General features: G+C 39.7%; 1 protein-coding gene across 3 annotated transcripts in view; it reads left to right on the top strand.

Moving 5' to 3' along the window:
- The window catches only part of LOC136436417 (leucine-rich repeat-containing protein 4B-like), a 94,493-nt gene that overhangs the window by 59,367 nt on the left and 14,626 nt on the right, over nt 1-20,500 (top strand). The window contains exon 1 of one of the 3 annotated variants that reach the window (XM_066430392.1): nt 2,166-2,529. The exons of the other annotated variants lie outside the window; for them this stretch is intronic. The gene's annotated coding sequence lies outside the window, so the exon portion shown is untranslated. Of the gene's footprint in view, nt 1-2,165; nt 2,530-20,500 lie in introns of those variants that run through there. 3 annotated transcript variants of the gene reach the window in all.

Here is a 20,500-nt window from a genome sequence, read left to right as displayed (position 1 = left end):
AACTTAGCCTTAAACTTGGCGCCATGCAGGGCACAAAATGTCCTTGAATGAGATTTGTATTCGGTAGAGAAGCAACAGTCTCTAATATGAGTGCCTCTGTCGTCTTCAAAAACTGATTGGATGACCGGTTATCAAAGAGATCAGTTGATCAAAGACAGCGTTCTAGATATAGATGACAAGCTTGAAGACCATCCAATTCCCGTGGATTGGCAATCATGTCCATTGGCTTCAGCAGACTAAAAGTGAAGGCATTACGCATCAGCAACAGGGCAATAGTTCATGTACAGTGTTTGTTGATCAAATCTGTCGATTCATAACATAGCTAAATTGATAGCTAAATATTCGTCGAAACCATCAGACGGGGCACCAGGCAGACATAACTAGTTAGAAGGGCCTGGAAGTGCACCTTTTCATAAAAGTAGCAGTTTTTGCTATTAATGTAAATGATACGATTACGTTTTATGTCTATAGACTGCTCGACAAGCAAGGGCAAAAATCAATGTCCCGTGAGATATTACATACACCAGTGCAAATATGATTGACATAAATAGGTTGACTAACAAATAAGATTGTACTAATAAACAGAACTGCGTTTAGATGAAGCGTTTATTACAATATCAGAAACACCAGGGCTGCCTGCATAAACCATGGGCGGCTCATCAAAGACATACAAGTGGCTGTATGTACATCTGATGCTAAATAATTCAAAGACCAATGGTTCCACTCGTGCTTTCCACGAGAAAGATTCTCTCCGTGTTCACATTTTGTATTCATAGCTATATGAAAGATGCATGCTCTGTTTATTTAAATGAACACTTTACCTGCAAATGAAAATAGATTTGTATTGACAATTTCAGAGACATATTTTGTCAACCGGTAGAATATATACTCATTATAAATTGGAATCTATCAATTCAGAAAAATGGCTTCTTTTCCATCATTTCTGTATCGTACTTTGATCTGTCTATTACAGTTATACATTATAGTTGACCCTGGTCCTTATATCGTATACATGGCAATTTGCACTTTTACCAACGTAAGTCGTGTTATGCCATTGGACGGCGATCGCGCTGCGCTCTCTCTGCGACCTACACTCATTTTGCGTAACTCTTGACTTCATAATTGGAACATCATGCAAGATGTACAAGTATGACTGAAAAGGCAGCAAAACATACAAAGCGTAAAAAATCGTTTTTTTATCTATGAATTTCGTTGAGTGCTCTATCAAATTTCACGTCGCAGCGAGGTCGCCAGCCTAGTCGAATCTGCTGTAAACTAGGTATATCCATAGGTTAAGTGTCACCTTGAACTTTCATTGACACTGCTGCTGTGATATTCATGAACACCATTTAAGTTGAATGGTCCTCTCCGGTGTGAGCTCACACCTTTGCCCTACTGATGTAGGAATTACCCATACATGTGCTGTCGTGTAGCGCCCCCTGCGGTCATCAAGGAAAATTCGCTTCTTTTCCATCCACATGCCGAAAACTCCAATAAACTTTAAGAAAGTTTTCCTTTCAAAAGTCTGACGAGTAGTCTTAGGTTCATTTTAAAGAATACACAAATTAAGAGTTACAACAAGATATAGACACTGCACGAAATTCAATAAGTGTGCCCTGAAGCATGCGTGAAGATGCATTTTTCATGAAAGTGATTCTTAGATTCTTAACATGTGCTTAAAGATGAAATTTCGTGTAGTGACACTAAATGACCAAATGTCTATGAAGGAAGTAATATCAAATTAATTGACACCCCATACGGAATGACTTGTAAGTTAGTCATGTATTCAGCCTTTGCTTTTTATAGTCATTATAAACAGTGCTTCAATTAAGCAAACATTATAATATTAAGAAATACTTAAAGAAATATCCCCCGCCTTCCCATATAAGATTTTCCCAACAAATACAACCAGCTTAAAGACATGAAATCATCACATGCGAAGTCGTACTTTTACTTTTATTTGATTTCATTTCACGGAAATAGTATGGATATCCGATGACCACTGCAGCAAAGAAAAAACGATCTTCTTAAAAAAAAAACGGAATAATTACACCCTTGTTTGATCCTCAATAAGCGATTCATCCATTCTCAGCACGGTTTGTAAAATAAATCATTGGCTGCGAAAGCGCCATATGGATTCCAAGTGGTTTCCCTCGTACTATTCATAATGAAGGCAGCGCCAGTAGCTGTGGACTCTGTTGGGGGTCTAGACTACGTACGCCTTCGTCACATTCGATACCAATCAGTAACCGGGGTCTCCATGTTCGTTATTAGTCCTACATCTTGATAGACAGGCCGATGTATCGACCTGTGTTTGTGTACTGAGCCTGCGTTGTATCGCGACTCGTCATTTGAACGCCCGCCGTGTGCCCATGCCAGTGCGGTCCCTTCCGACTCGGCGCTACCTGCTTACAGTGCACCGAGCATCATCTAGCGGAGCACACAGCCTTTACGTGCAGGGCAAGGAATTAGTTTGGGGCGTTTAGGAGAACGTTGCTCCACAAGATTCGAATATGGAATTCTAAACAGGTAGGATATTGCAGTTGCTTTCATCGATTTGAAAAGTTCGGGTAGACCGATGTACTAGATGTACGCACTTAAACCGTCTCCTAGAACACTTGCCCGCATCTTTGAGAGCTTTAAAAGTGCTAGACAAGACCCTCAATTCTAGTAAACCTTTGAGAAAATGTCCTTTTTAGAGTATTTTCACCCATGGATTGAAGCGGGGCAATCTGGGCAGGTTGGTCGTTTCGCTGTGTTGAATATTCAACCTCTTTATTTTTCGTTAATTGGGAAAGTATCACCGTAACAGCAGGCCGCTACCCCGAATTCTGATCTCTAATCTTCGACGCCATTAATCATTCAACCTGCTATAGTGTAGGGTAGATATCAGGCAAGCATTCTTTAGCGACAAAATGGGTTTGGAATTAATGTAATTCTGACTATCAACGTACCTGAACGCTTTAAACAAATATCTGCGTAATTATGATAACTTAAATATTGTCCTGTGCATACATGTAACCTATCTTTAAATATGTCCTCCTTTCTCTCATATAATTTCAAAAAATTATAAAATTAGTTTTAAGGGGACCATCATTATCACAGTTTGAAAGGCAAAAAAGATCTTATATTGTATGTATGTGGATAATTCATAAGACAACAAATTGTAAAATAATGTTGGCGCTAGTGCCTTCCATGGTGAACCGATTTGATTCGATGCAGACAGGGATTTTTTCACTTTATACCCTGCCCGGAATGTTCAACCTAAAGGTATCATTTTTATTCAACGTCCGAGGACAACGGATGTCTATCATGCCATTACAAGCATGTGGTGTACTGTTTTGGATGGTATGTAATTCCGTAGCTTGAAACGACCCACTGATTGCGCACAATTTGCTATTGTATAGTTTTCACACGCGCCGTAGGATTTCAGATTCCTGCTCGTTACACCACCGCTGTGGATATAGCATCAACGCAGCTTCTATTGCCCATCGCTGCTGCTAGTAAAGTCTCATCTAAGTTAAATGAAAGTATAGATGTTGCAAAGGTTTGTGTGCTAAGATACAAAGCTATATGCGAAGATATATACTCACCAGCGAGTTAACATTTACGCTGCCCGGAGAGAAATGTACGTTCTTCCGATGGTCTTATTTCCAATTTTCGGTGAGTACCCCATTCCAGCCAGACCAATTATCCACCTTCGGTATGGGAGTATGGGAAAGGCGTCTTCGAAGGCCCTACTACTCTCTGTTGATGCTGTAAATGGCCTATAACCTCTCCAATCTCCCTCCACCCACCCCAAAATACAACTTCACAAATATCGACGATATCTGCAGAAATACCATCGTGGTGAAGATTGTCAGACATCTGGCTTGAGAGTCATCAGCAGCTTTCGCGATGAGCTTGCTTACATCTTCTAGATTCATGGTTCTAGATAACCATGAATTACCGATGCTTATTTGCTGCCTGCTCTATCATATTATGGCTTCTAGACATGGCCGATATGAAACAAAACAGGGAGACCAATATGTCGTATTTGTATAATTGGAGATGATATTCAATGAAAATATTTAAGAATTCTTTATATTTCATTAGTTGTAGTTTCGACGGATGAAAAAAAAAAATCTGTGCAGTTTTGACCATTGGTTGGTTTAAAGATGCTAGAGCGCGAAGAGCGTGTTGCACTCTGTTTTGAATTTGAATATTAGTGATGTTCCACTCAGTTTTGAATTTGGATATTAGTGGAGAGCATGTCGATAACGTCCTCGTACCCCGAACCGTGTTTCTCCCACGAGAGAGTTTACACGGAGTAGCCGGAGACAGCAAAGTAATTGCGCAGCGGCACGGGAACTTGGAGGAACGTCGTTAAAACAAATAGCTTCAACCACGCTTGGCTGGGAGTGCCTAGCACCATATCAGGTGCACATATATATTCAGGGACAAGTACGTTACCAAAAGACCTCGGGTGACCAATACCATAATGTTGATGGTCTGAATATATACATGTACCCTTGTGCTGTTGGTCGTAAAATTGCAGACGGCAGATGATTTCCTGACATGTTCACAACGATCGTTGCCTCGGGCATCGCAGTGAGTCGTAGGAAGAATCACGATGGTGCCGGCACTGGTAACAATGTGAAAGGCTAAGCTATTAGAGTTCCTGAGCAGACGGGGAAGCTAGAGAAACCATAAAATCTTATCCAATTCTAGAATGTGCATTAGAATGAAGAGGAAAAGCGGTTACTTCTGTATCTTTGGGTAGAAAGAATCACGATGGTGACGGCATTGGTAACAATTTGAAAGGGTAAGCTACAAGAGTTCGGGGAAGCTAGAGAAACCATGAAGTCTTGTCAAATTTCAGAATACGCATTAGAATGAGTAGGAAAAGCGGTTACATCTGTATCTTTGGGTCATGATTCTAGAGCTTTTGTGATAGGGTCAGTACAGTCGAATCACAACGTCCTGTCCGTATTCCCTCTTGGGGCTACCTGTCTCCGCGATTTGATTATCTCCAAACCACGTACGGCGCCTCAAACCTTGGTATGATTTACACTTTGGCTGCAGCTGGCCCATTTTACCGCATGTGATTACCGTAAATCCCGCTGACGGCTGTATCCGCGTTAAACGACAGTTTCCCCCTCCGCGCCGTTTTACACCTATATCCGCGGAGGCCCGAAGGCTGAGGTGATTACAACTCCCGGGGATTGTATCTTTCGGGTCCATCAGTCAGTAGGGGCGGCACCTTATTGATTTACCGCCGAACATCCGCGAAAATATTACGATGCCTTCAGAGATATTCGCCAATATTCCTGATTACTTTCTTTTGTAATGAATTTCAATAAGGTTGCCTCGCTTCGGCGATACATCAACAGATGCGTTAATCCGGCAACGTGCATGATAGGTTTTCTATGGGCTGGAATATTGACTGATGGAAAAGTCTCACCCATACTTTAGGAACCCCAAACTACACCCGTAAGAAAGTAAAGGTAAGGTAAGACACTACTTACAGAAGTCTATCCCTATATATATATATATATATATATATATATTTATAAACTGAAATCTGAAACGTTGTACGTATGGACTGTACCAAAACGTCAAGACGTTATGATTTAACATTCTTTTAACTTTACGTTACCAGGAAAAGTCAAACCTGAACAGTTTTCTGCTTAGTTTGAGTCTTAGCAACAAAGCGTATGTGACGGAACTACAAAGTTAGGCTCTTTATGATGCTTATACAATGATCATCCACTAAAGTCGGCGGGACGGAAAATTAGATAACGTTTTAGTACGTCTTAAACATTAGAGAAAGGTTTACATAGTTAGATACAGAGTAATCTACTTATAAATAAATCAATTCAGAAATCTCATTACTTGTGCTGAAGCTGGCGTGTTACGCCGAAGGGCGGCTATACCGGCTTTACTGAAGATACAGATACAGATTGCGCTGTGACTGAAAGATCTACATTGTGGAAATATTTCCATACCCAAGATACCAATTTGTGTGGAAGTTATACCGACATAGTCACAACAATCGACCAGGAAGATAAGAAAAATAACTTTCTGCCATAAGACGTTGCTTAGAACCTAAAAATCGAAAGTGCTTACGGTTACCCCCTTATGTTGAACATTAAGCTTCCAAATTTAATTCTAGGTTAGATGCTTTCACGACGGGCTGTTTCTCTTGAGACTAATCATTTTTCCCTTCTGTGTTTTAATTAGTTGCGTTGCCAATTAGTGCAGCATTGTGTTGATTTGTTTAGTGCCACTAAGTGTTTTCTTCATTACCAAACGTCGTGCTTGGAGGAAGTGCAAATGTTAGGAAAACGTCATATCATCTTAAACATCTCATTTCATTTCAGTATGGTTGCCAAGATTTCAGATAATGCTTGCATGGGGAAATTTGAGAAGCTAAAGTTTAAGCTGATAATTATGATGTAGCTTTCCTCTTTCCAGAGAATGTACTCTGATAATTAGGCACAGACCTTGACATAATGTTCAACCTTGGCATTGAAAGCTTCTTTAACTACACTGTGCTGTGACTATGAAGACTAAGCCTTCCAAAGCTAATAAAGGGTAGACGGCACTACTAGGAGACATTTGGTAACAGAGAAGTAACTATCCACTTTTCTCCACAACACTGCTAAGCAATTTTTGTATTTCGTGGACGTAAGCGATCTGAAACGAGCATAGATATAATCTTGTCCTGATGCTGTGCTTAAGCCGCATATTTCCCCCGCGACCGGTCAAATGTTGATAATTTTCTTGCTCTGGAGCCCTAGATAATTCCCCAAATGGTCGGAAGCAACGTTCGTGATAAACCCACACGGTCGCCTGATTATGCTAAAGCCAGAAGAAAACTAGTTATCTAATTCGCAGAAACGCATTATGATAAGCCAAAGGCACAATTTCTAAAACTGTATCTTTTCATGCGATCACCCTTATTTAAACTGTTATCCACACTTTGCGAATCCATGCAAAATAATGATGGTTGAAACTCACCGGGCTGAAAGAGGATATTTTCTTCCAATAGTTTATTTCGATGCTATTACTTTTGCATAATCATCAGTTTTGCTGATCAAACCGACCATGCAAACTTGTCATAAAATCCAGGTGTATCAAATCCGTTTAAAAGTTTTTCATGTATTCACTAAATTAAAGTACCTCTCCTATTGCCTCAGAGAAAATGAAATCATCAGCAAGTCTTTTATATACAGATTGAATTAGAAATCGACTTTGACATGCTCCAACACCATGACCACCACCATCTTCTACCGGATTCCGAACTTCAGACGACCCCTAAACAACCCCAATTCGTCCCATCCATATTTATAGTTGACCCCACTGGCCCTGTGCTCATCCCCCCTCAAACATCACTCCACGTAAAGGTGATCTTTACCAATCAAGCATGTACAGGGTGGTGACTTATCGACGGCATAGGGCATCTTATCTTTCGACACACTCAGCAGATCAAGCTAACGATAACTTAGAATGGCCTGAGGACCTGGGAAATATAGTCTCAAGTCGTTAAGCAATATTGGTATTAGCGAAAAGAGCCTTTTGAATGAAAATCAGACGTGCTCTTTGGTATACCCGCGATTGGTCTCCAGCTCACGTGCTGGCATTTTCGGTTGATGAAAGATCATTCAATGCTTAGCTGCTACGGGATTCATAGAGATGTCAAGGTAGGTCCGAGAGGCTTTATATACTTTGCATTCGAATGGATGCCAAGGTCTTAGATCTTGTCCTCGCGTTTCCATGTCAACTTGATTCCTTTACACTTTCCTTATGAATTTTGCATTATCTGATTTAAGAACGGGTTGCCCTGATGCCTTTCATAGTAAAAGAAAGAGTGCATTAGTACGGTGGCGAGGGATTTCATTATACTAGTACAAAAAAACATCTATCAAAGATTGTTGGCGGCAACGAGCATTGATTGCTTGCAACACTCAAAGGGAATATGAGTAGATTAGTGATGTATTCGTAGAAGCGTGTTCCGCGCACGATGTAAAGATATAATTGAATTTAGTGTCAAACGTAATGCTTTTATCAACAACGTCCCGAACTTTATCCTGAGAAAGACTGCGGCAGGACAGTCGATGCGTCAACTTTTTGTAATGAAACAAAGTTTAAGCTGTGTGCTATGACCCGGTTAAATATTCGCCACATATAATATAATACATCAAGACGAAACAAGTTTCAGATAATTTTATTCTTTCTCACAACTTCTAAGTGATAGACAACAGTTTGATGTCCTCGTCAGGTAACGATACATTTCCCAGACAGTACACGCGGTCCCATCCATTTGAACGCTGAAATCTTATGGGCTGACAAAGAACTAGCATTTCATGTTGAGAATATGAATATTTCTTCTGCTTTGTTCTCTTCTGTCTACTGTTCAACAACGAACATATTTGAGTAGTATATACGTACAACGTCTCCTGCCATTTGACCCAAGTAACGCCGAGGACAGTACCGTAAATTCAGATATGTTTGCGGTGTTTTTATGTTTGCGAACTTAAAACATCTACCCCTTGTCTAAGCACGACTTACTGTACAATGTACAGCATTATGAGGCACCTGTTACGATGAATACGCATGAATACTTATAAGGTATAATTGAACATAGACCCGATCTTCAGACATTGTGCTTGTCACAGTATTCTAATTTATTTCTAGTCCCATGAGTGTGCGATGTCTATCCATGATCTGCACACTACGTGCAGTACTGTAATATTAGCCTCTACCAGGCTCCGCGCGATCGCTGGGAAAATAGTAGAAATCGGCCAAACAGAGTGAATAGTATGCCAGGGATAGTCCGCTATACAGTGAAGCTCAATAGGCGATCCACGGCTACTGTAGTATGTTCGGAAGGACCGGAAGAAATTCATGATCAGAACGTCTATAGCATCCTTGCATTGCCTCGTCACAAGTAGGTACGAGGCCGTGCACTGAGCCCACGCACCTAGCTATCTTGGTTTCTGACCGACTGACTGTCAGTAAAGCCGCCAGTGTTTCCATTATGTGACTGTAAACGTACTTTGATTGGTGATTCTTACCAGAGTGTTTACCACAAAAATGAAGTCTGGTTGACAGTATCATTAAAAAGTATGTTTGTGCCTGTTTAAATGCAACTAGAATTATCACCGTTGTTTCGAAGAATACGAGTTTGCAGTGTCCGAAGGAACGTTGTAAAATGTTTCATTGCAAATTCATGGAATATATTTGAAAGTTTCCTACCCGAGCGTAATAACATGAATCAGTCTCATTGGAAAAGTGGGGAGGGGGCGAGGTGATGGGTGTACGATCTATTGTACTGGACAGTTGAGTAATGGCGGTGTTCTATAATCAATGGAAGGCTCGAGAAATGATAGACGTACATAATCTTAGATGCTATTGAACAAGCTATCCCTTCGCTTTGGGTATCGGGAAAGGATTTGGCAACCTGTCGGCTTAGCGTTACCTCTGGGCATTTGAATAGACTGTCCGCACAGCATATGAAATGTTAAACGGTCCGTTAGCCTTCCTCCAACGTTAAGAGGAACACTGATGACTGTCTAGAATGTTCACGTGAAATGAATGTAAAGAAGCTTCTGTAATTTGAACAAAAACGTGCTTTTCAATCAAGAAAGGCTAGATGTAGTCTACCGACGAAGGTATGACATTTCGAATATCCTAGATAGCCTCCTGGAATCGGTAACTCCACCCTTGGGAGCGCTTATCAGAACTCACACTGGTGCATTTTGTCGGTATCATTAATTTTCGGTTAACCTTATCGGTCCTTCAGCTGTTGGAAGTTGAGTAGGAGGGATCATGACACGCGCTATAGTTCCTGTACAGGTATTCTATCTCGGAAAGATTATTGGGAGGGGTTTACATCTAACGCATCGATTTGGTGGTACGAGTATGCATTCGATCTATAATCCTTTAAGTCCGCAACAGTTAGGAGTTTTAGATACCTTCTCAGAGAAGGAAATATGTTTGAATTACAGTGGGCGTTGTATGGAATAAGATTCGACAGATATTTCAATGCGTCATTCCCAGCCACACTTGCGAAGACTGGACACAAAAATGCTATATTATGGCCGTGGACGAAATCAACTTTATGATATTTTTAGTATTAAACGTTTAAAGATAATTGCAAGTATATCATGGAATGGTTCCTTGACAAGATGAATAGCAGTTACAACAACAAAATATACTGATGGTTACAGTCTTAGGCGTTGAAAATGGTAGCTGATTTACACTAGCGGCAACATTTCATAAAACGTTTGCTTGACAAGATCCAGTAGGTTGAATAACAGTGGCTTTCGTGATTGCTATAGTCTTAGACCAATGAGGTTTCAATCAGACGTTGCTTAGACGTTGCAAAATGATTACTGACTTATACAAGAGGCAAAATATCATAGTCTTAGAACTTTTGCTTCACAAGATATTGAGGGTTGAACAACAGTTGCAACAGTGAACTTTCTGATTGCTCTAGACTTGGTCGTTGATAAATGATAACTGAGCTCTATACCAGCGGCAAGGATCTCATAGAATGTTTGCTTGAAAAGATCCTGTAGACTGAACAATATCTAAACGTCATGTTATCTCTAGTAACTGTTCTAGCCGTAGTAAAATGGTTACTGTGAACTATATCAGCGGCAAAACCCCGTAGTCTTAGAATACATGCTTGACAAGATATTGTGGGTCGAACAACAGTTGCAGCATTGAACTTTCTGATAGCTCTAGTCTAAGACGATGAGAAATGATAACTGAGCTATACCAGCGGCAAGGATTTCATATAATGGTTGCTTGATAAGATCCTGTGAGCTGAACGACAGTTACAACTTCAAGATAGCTCTAGTGACTGTCTTAGACGTTGAAACATGATCAACAGTGACAACATTGAACTTCTTGATAACTGTAGTCTTAGACGTTGAAAGAGATTACTGATTCATACCAGAGGCAAATATTACTTTCAGCCGTAGAATGCTTGCTTGACAAGATCCTGTGGGTAAGAACAACAGTTTCAACATTTAACTTCTTGATACCCGTAGTCTTAGTCTTTGAAATACGATTTCTAAGTTATACCAGCGGCAAGAATCTAATATAATGTTTGCTTGATAAAACCCTGTGGGCTAAACAGCAGTTACAACTCCAGAATAGCTCTAGTGGCTGTCTTAGACGTCAAAACATGATTACTGAGCTATACCAGCGGCAAAATCTCATAGTCTCAGAATGCTTGCTTGACAAGATCATGTGGGTTGAAGAACAACTACAACACTGAACTTTCTGATAACTGTAGTCTCAGACGTTGAAAATTATCACAGAGATATGCCTGCGGCAAAATCTCATAGTCTTAGAATGCTTGCTTGACAAGATCATGAGGGTTGAACAACAGTTTTAACATTGAACTTTCTGATAACTGTAGTCTTAGACGTTGAAAAATGATAACAGAGCTTTGCCAGCGGCAAAATTCCATAAGATTGTTTGCTAGACTAAGCTCCTTCTGCCTAAACAACAGTTAGACGTTGAAAAATGATCACAGAAATACACCTGCGGCAAAATATCATAGTTTTAGAATGCTTGCTTGACAAGATCCTGTGGGTTGAAGAACATTTACAAGTGAACTTTCTGATAACTGTAGTCTTAGACGTTGAAAAACGATTACTGAGTAATGCCAAAGGCAAAATCCCATAGTCTAAGAACGCTTACTTATTTGAAAAGATCCTGCGGGTTGAACAACAATTACAACAGTGAACTTCATATAAATGTATTCTTAGACGTTCGGAAAACGATCACTAAGTTATACCAGCGACAGGAATGTCATATAATGTTTGATTGATAACATCCTATGGGCTAAACAACAGTTACAACGTCAAGATAGCTCTTGTGACTGTCTTAGACGTTGAAAGATGGTTACTGGGCTATACCAGCGGCAAAATACCATAGTCTTAGAATACTTGCTAGACAAGATCTTGTGGTTTGAGCAACAGTTGCAAGATTGAACTTCATAATAACTGTAGTCTTAGACGTTGACAAATTATGACTGAGTTATACCAGCGGTGAAATCTCATAGCCGTAGAATAATGCCGGGTTGCTTGACAATATCAAGTGGGTTGTACAAAAGGTACACAGTGATCTTCGCGGTAGCTGTATTAGAAAAATAATCACTGAGTTATAGCAGCGGAAAGATTTCATAGCTACTTGATACAATGATCCAATGAGTTGAACATCAGTTAAAACAATGAATACGTGCCATAGTCGTGGAGTCTGGAGCATAAGTGGGTCCATCAGTCACTGCTATTTCACTATCTGCCTGTAATTACATGCAGGATGTGCATCGTACCATGCATACCCTTGGTACTTACTGCTACATCTGCTGAGTACGAGTGCGATTGGGAGACCATTTTTCTTCCAGCGTCCCCAGCTTATTTTCTTTCACCGCACGAGTGTATACTTCAGTGCTCTTCGGGTATCGCCACTTACGTAGATTTTAAATGTTGGCCTGGCGCCATTTTCAATGCTTAAGGAGGATTGGATAGAGGTGCTTTCGCTCGTATCGGGCCCATCTGTATAGCTGAAGGGAAATAGCTTGGAAGCTGGCCCGAGTTGGTAAAGTTCATTATGTTACAGGATGGGACTGTAATTTTTCAACACAAGTAGAGAAATGGGACTGACCTAAATTTCGTAATGGACGGCACCTGTCTTTGTCAAAAAATTAGCAATCCTACGCTTCTATGACGTCATTTTCACCAGGACCTCCCAACCCTAACTGAATAGAGACGGGGGACGCCACAAACGCTTTGTAACTTTTAATCCATTGCTCACCGAGTCACGTGCATGATCTATCTGCATAAAGTGACGTCATAGAAATGGTGGATCATTCATATTAAATTATAAGACGTTGGTACCAAAAATACAAAGTGTAACAGTTATATGCACGATTGGAAACATATTTTCCGTTTTTGTCGTTTCTAGACGGCCAACAGTAATTTGACGAGTGTGTGTCAAAATCAATTTAGTTGATCAGGTGGAATGTCAAGGCAGCTCATGCAATTTGATTACCGGAAGGAATATCAAATCAGAGTTAGAGCACCCCGTTAGATTATGGAGGTATCAAATTACTAGAACTTCCATGATAGTTATGCCTGCACTTTGGGTATTGCAGGGAAATCATTACCATCTTACCATTTGATACCTTCAATCCATTGGGGAGATAAAAATACATCTATATCGTAATGGCCTGGCTGAGCTCGGAAACATGCAAAATTGGCACAGTGCCTTGCCGATAACTTCCATCAGTTTTCCGTTTGGACACAAGTGATGCTTCGTTTTCCTGGCAGATTCCCAGACAAGATATGTAGCATCATTGGTGCATCACTCCCAACAATTCGTGGGAAATAAGACGTCAGTCCTTGTGTTTGTATCGTATTCAACTTAACTGTAGCTTTAGCCAATTAGCAAGTAAATGATTAAAAATTAGAAAATTAATGATCTCAAATTGAATCTACAAAACGGCACCACAGAAGCTAAGACTTGTGCACTTTAATATCTTTGCGTTACCCCCTAATTGATCTTGAACCTCATTATTCATCAACGAAAGATGCTAATTATCTCTGTTACAGCATTCTTAGCTACGATATCTCTGAAATTGAAATATCAAGAAGAAAAGAACACTGGAAACTGAAATTAAAAATTCGAAACATCTATTTGAGCGTAACATCCGAACGTAACATCAGAAATTCGGTCAGCCAGAAATGCATTCTGATCTAGAATACATAAAAGAGAATTGCATACAAGACCTTCCCCATGGATAGGGCATAATAACCTATATTTGGGATCAGACATCAGTAGACCATCAGTAGACCATCTCATTGCCCATCTCATGATATAAAAAGCACGCACAATATATGCCTCTCCAAACTGAGGCGTCTCTGTCTATTCAAAACTTTGAATTTCCGGTTTACCGTTAACGGTCGTGGTAAAAGATTAAGAGGATTAGAAATGTAACCATTGGTCTATTACCGTTTACCCGTACATCAATACTGAATTTGGTTCGTTTTTGGGGCTTATTTAACGCTTGGCAGCGCGCATTGTAAACTCACATTGAGATAGTAAACTGGGTGATTGTGAAAGTCGAAACTAATAGTCTGGTCTGCCAGGTCCGGCGCCGGGTGGCTATGTTCTCGGTGATCAGACATGGTGAGTTACAATCTTTTACCGTCAGTTATTTGATAAGACGTAAATGTAATTATGACAGTAATAGCCATATGGACCGGGGACAATACATTACGATAGTAAAATGATACGATTGAAAAAAAGATCATTAGGACATACATAATCTATCGGCTAGATGTGGTTGCAATTTTCCTCTGTAGTAAGGACAAAGTTTACGTCACACTTTGTTTTCGAACATTTCCAAATATCGAGTAGTGTAAGCAGAGTAACATTACTGTCTATTTCAAATCATATTGCTTAAATACAAATATATTAGACAACTGAAACTACAAACAATTGTGACATTCGCTCTACTACATTTCAAGTGTTTCTATCTTATATATTATATAATTTGTGGGCGGACCAAATGTTATGTGAAGACATAGACTTACTAAACATTGGGATCGATGGAGTTTTAAACGTTCTTTTGTTTTGAATCCGATTGACATCATTTAGTGTCCCAGCCCTCACCATCTTTTCAAGGACGGTCAAATTGTAGTGTAACTACTGTTTCTATACGGGAAATCAGAGAACAGAGCTGCCTTGACCTTCCAATCCAAAGTGCTCCGTCCCCAACCGAACCCAAGCAAACTGTTTTAGTTTTGAAAAATGCAGTGGGGACTTATACCTGACGGTGCGTGTGTTTTGTAATCCTTTATGTGGAAATAATAATCTGTGCAACTTCATCTCTTTTGACGGCATGCCCTTGAATTGATGTTCTGTTCATAGGAAAGCGACTGTTATAAAACGCCTAGGCGTGGGTCGTGCGTAGAATGTATCTGCGACCCAGGGCATGAACGCATCAGGCACCCCATCTGCCGTCAATTCAATGTTTATTCCCCTCTAGTGTAGCAATATTGGACCATTGATTTTCTGATTAATCGACCCATGAATGAAACGTCCGAACGCTTCCTCAAAACGATATCCTAGCTATAAAGATACAGTTGAAACAATAAATTGGTTAGCTGTTATGAATAATCTAACGGCAATGATCATATTGCTAAACTCAACAGAAAAAGTGGGATCAATAAGAAAGTGATAAAATATATCTTTTTAGATCCATATCATATCTTTAATGTTCGAATCTAGTTATTTTGACCTACTTCTATATCATACGGTCGATATCAAACAAATATCTAAATAAATCTTTATCCGCGCGTATAACAACAAACAAGCAAAAACAAACAAACCAGCAACACTTCATTCTTGAATGCACATTGGAATTGAACGGACGCCGTCTCAATATAAAACAATAAGTATGAAATAAACGAAAATAAAAAAAAACCAAAATGTTTGCTTTAAAGGACCATAATTGCTTGACATATGAACATGCAAATATTGAATAAGCATCACGAAGACAAACATTGTAAAACCTTTATGTTCGTGCTGATTTAAGTCCACAGTAAGGAGAAACCGAAGTGTTCGCGGTGGTTTTAAGTTCGCGATAACGCTATATTCGTGCACTGTAAAGCAATAGAAACACAGATTGTTCGCGGCGAAGTGGGCACCGCGAAAATAAAAACACCGCGAAAATTCCAAGAATTACAGCACATGAACATGAACCTTTGGTTTTGCAGGTACAATGAAATTATCACTCAACGTGGGCTTTTCCATCATCTCAAATGACCTGTCAAACTTTCCTCGCCGTATCATCTACCATCTGGTGAGCTTTGGGAATTGGATCATGACCACTGTTGCTTCTAACCCAAATCTTACAATTCGATCGGTCCTTACCTACCTGTTGATAGCGATCCCTATCAGAATACAGATCGCACTCTCTTAAAAATGCAGGTATGTGTCTGCGTGCGTGTGCGGAATTCTAATGAACTAATAATAAAACGGAGGCAATATTGCTGCCGGCACTGGTCAATCCTGTAGTATTACGGAAATCTCGACCTGAGCTCACAAAAAAGGCTTTGTCTTCAACCATCTTTTGGATATCTTGATTTGAGACGTGAAATGAATTTGGATTATTTTCTGGTTGCATCCTCTCTTGTGTGAGTATTGCGTGTACACTACCAAAAATTTTCTTCTTTTTCTTCTTTTTCCTTGTACAAAGAATTATTTTCTGTCAGCAAGAATATTTTTCTGTATATAAGAATCCCTGTTTTGAGTACAAATAAAAATTGCATCTTTTTCTTGTGCTAATGATTTTTTCTTAAACCTAATGGACCTCATACTTCAGAATATTCTCCTTGTTATAAGAATTCATTTCTCATACTGGAGGTTCTTGAGCAGATTCTTGAAACAAGAAAGTTTAGATCCTTTCGATTATTGCACTTTATGTGTCACGTAATTCGCAAATTGTTGAAAGCCCTCTGAACTTTCTGATGTAGCAAGGTTGAACTGTAATTTTCCGGCACAATGGACCGCATTTGCAGCTACCAGTACCATTTTATGAGAAATGAGCAATCCACCGCTTCTATGTTGTCACGCGGAAGAACACATGACCCGGTGAGCTAAGTGGAGTAAAATCTGCAAAACGTTTGTGGTGCCCCCCGTCTCAATAAAGTGAGGCTTATATAAGCCCCTGAATTTTCTGTTGTGTAGCAAAAATAATTAATGGTCAGGACTTTAACATTGTTCATTAATGCATTTAACGTTAACCACCAGATGTAAAAAATCCTCAAATGTAAACTTGTGTTGAGTGCCAACTCTATGAATAATGAAGGTTTTGTTTTTGGTATCCCTGTGTGTGTGTCTGTGTGTGTTTGTGTCTGTGTTTTGTGTTTCTAGACATCTGTGGTCAGCACAACGTAACGTATAAATGGACAAAGTCAATTATTGGCCTCCCGCTGGCCTCCTTAGTACTGCAGCAAAGCATAACTTTGTTTTGTTGGTATCTTTAGTCCTGGACATTCTAGAGTTTTCTTTCGTTGGTGGCAAAATGCATTTGATGTCAGAAAATAATGTTGTAGGATTGGGCCCCCTAGCAGCGATCTCTTGACCTGCAGGGGCGTTTTGAAAGATGAAGCATCAAATATTTCATTGTAACTTTTCGGTGAGGTCTATACTGTTACTGTCCTTTACCTGAGGACAGCATCATAAGCTCGCGCCTTAAAGGAAACATAAGCAATATCAGGCCCCAAAAATCGGATTTTGAAAGCCCAGTTATTCAGTTATTTCTTTAGATGATTAGTTCACACACCACTTAGTCTATCACATGCACAATGTGTAGCGACGTCCATGGTGCAAAAATACGACGTCGTTGTACATGTGATGTGAGAACCCACTGAAAAAATCTTGGCCGGGGTTTTTGTAGGCTCATTAAACTAAGGCGATCATCGTACGGCACGTTTTTGCGCGGTTTTATAATGCTCAAAGTATGAAGTTATCACGCAAATATGCTAAACAGTGTTAGTAAATGTCACTACCAAAAAGATTTCAGTATTTTCTATTTCAATTTTTTTCTGACTCTGATATTGCTGTGGTTGCCTTTTAGGCAAAAAAGGCGAAACTGTTTTATTTCTAGTAGGGTCGCCGACCTTTTGGAGACTTATATCATCCATAACTCCAGGATAGATGAAGCAATCAGGTTATAAGAACGGAAGTAACATAGCGCAATATGTGACTATGAATAATCAATGGTCCCGTGTAATACGGGTATCTTTCATGTGAACTTTAATTGGAAATCTCTGGCAACGGATCTCTAATTTACCATCCCATCCATTGTTAGCCAGTATACAAAGATAAACTTAAGATTATTACTGCTATTTGTTAAACTATCAATTATGCAATAATTGTAATGTATAGTCTTGTGAAGTAATTACCTTCTCCGAGAAGGTTATGCAGAGGGTAGCGTTTGTCTGTTTGTCTGTAGTGGACCAGAATAACTAAAGAACGCCTCGATGGATTGTTTTGATATTTGGTATGTAGGTAGGTTTTGATGAGACCTGAAAACGATTAGATTTCGCGCCCCCTAGTGGCTTCTTACGGTACTGCAGCGGAACTTCATGTTTTGATATCTCGTGTTCTGGACATGCTATGGAACTGATTTTTGAGTGGTACATAGATCTTTGGACAGAGAGTAAGTGGTACGGGTTTGCGCCCCCTAGCGGCTTTTTTGGAAATGCAGGAGCAGGTTTTGCGTCTGACTTTGAAAGGGAATAACTCAAGAAGGGCTTGATGGATGGTAATGATTTTTGGTAAGTAGTGATGAGTGATGATGTACATTATTAGATACTTCTTATGCAAATCAGTATCTAATTTACATAATTAATGAGGAAAGTTTATACATCCGCCAAATTCCATGATAGGACTCTGAAACATGTGACATATGTAACTGAGGAAGAGAGAAATATTAATTTATATGAACTATGCAAATGAAGGCCTCATTTGCATAATTAATGAGAAAATACTATAACAAGATTGCCTTGATGGATGGTCATTATTTTTGGTATGTGAATAGCTTGTGTGATGCTTGGTATGATTGGACGATAATTATGCAAATCAGATTCTTATTTGCATAATTAATGAGGCAACTTTAAAAATCCGGTTTGTTTCATAATATGACTATTCAAATTGTAACTGAGGAAGAGAGGACTGTTAATAGATAGAAAATATGCAAATGTGGGTCTAATTTGCATACTTAATGAGTAACTTGTATCATTCATATCAATTTCAGTTGCAAAGTCATACACAACAACACGCTAACTGACCCCTTTGATATAAACACTGGAGTCAAACAAGGATGCATACTGTCACCACTCCTCTTTTCCCTTGCAATAGACTGGATAATGAGAAACACCTTACAAGATAAAAAAAGAGGAATCCAGTGGACAATAAACTCAGTACTTGAAGATCTCGATTATGCAGACGATATCGGACTTCTTGCTAGTAGGCACGCAGATGCGCAAGGAAAAACAGAAAAGCTCAGCAGTACATCCAACACCATTGGCCTCAAAATAAACGAGGGAAAGACCAAGGTACTGCGGAAAAACACTACAAATACCAACCCTATTAAGATAAACGAAGAACCCTTGGAAGAAGTCAAAGAATTTATTTATTTAGGTAGCAAATTAACTAGTGATGGTGACTGCACAGAAGAGGTAGACACAAGAATCAGCAAAGCCAACCAATCGTTCGCAATCTTACGACCGGTGTGGAAAAGCCAGTATACACATCAGCACCAAAGTCAAGATCTACAGAAGTAATGTGCTGAGTGTACTGTTGTACGGAGCGGAGTGCTGGAAAGAGACAGCTCGTATCAAACAAAAACTGAATGTCTTCCAAAATAAGTGCTTGCGCAGGATTCTGAAAATTTTCTGGCCAAACACCATATCAAACAAAAGCCTACACCAAATAACGGGTCTCATTCCAGTGGACAAGGAAATTGCAGTACGCAGATGGAGATGGTTAGGACATGTTTGCCGAAGGCCACAAAATAGCCTCACAAGAGTAGCTCTTAGATGGTCACTACAGGGCAAAAGAGCAAGAGGAAGACCAAAGGAGACGTGGAGACGCTGTATGGAGAGGGAACTCAAGAGAAGAGGCCTCTCCCTAAACGAAGCCCCCAGCCTTGCGGCTGACCGTCAAAGATGGAGGGATTTCCTAGAGCCTCAAGAGCCACTAGGCCCAGAAGAGGACTGAGTGTATCATTCCACACTGGCAAATGACGGCAATTTCATACATTTAATACTTTTTTTGTGGCATCGGGAAGTTATGTGAATGTGAACATCGTTGAATCAAATTATGTTAATAAGGGCCTCATTTGCATAATTGATGATAAATATTAGCAAAACCGTCTTTGTTAAGCTCATAATTTGTTAAGCTCATACTTTGGACATGTTATATTTTAAGACAATCAACTGGTATGATTTATAATTGATGAGAAACACTCCTAATATGTCAGCGATAAAGGTTGAAATCATTTGGCGAAGGTATGAGGTCGTGGAACTCTAGTTGGATTTAATTTTATGATAATATAATTGTTTTGGCTGTTACTCTTTCTTTGAATGCCTTTGATACTGAACAATATATCGGACCCCTCTAGAAAGTGCCACTGCCTCCAGGAATTTCTCCACGGGATCATGTCCACAATATCAGCTGAATCAATGATAAGGACGATGTAGTAATCTTAACTTAATACGCGACTCGAATGCCAAAATCCCTCAGTCTGCCGTAGAGTGTTGCATAGAATATTCCGTGGGTTGAGAGGATTGAATACATTCAACGTTTTAGTTTTGATGATTACAACACTGCACGTAGTGAGTGACGTTCCATTATGGTATTTCAATAAATAAGCCTACTTTTGATCACAAAAATTTGACACGTTAATTCTGAAAAACGGTCCTAC

Source organism: Branchiostoma lanceolatum, chromosome 6 (assembly GCF_035083965.1).
Source record: "Branchiostoma lanceolatum isolate klBraLanc5 chromosome 6, klBraLanc5.hap2, whole genome shotgun sequence".
Classification (NCBI taxonomy): Eukaryota; Metazoa; Chordata; class Leptocardii; order Amphioxiformes; family Branchiostomatidae; genus Branchiostoma; species Branchiostoma lanceolatum.
The sequence above is the reverse complement of the archived record's forward strand: the minus strand, read 5'-3'. Positions and strand labels throughout refer to the sequence as shown.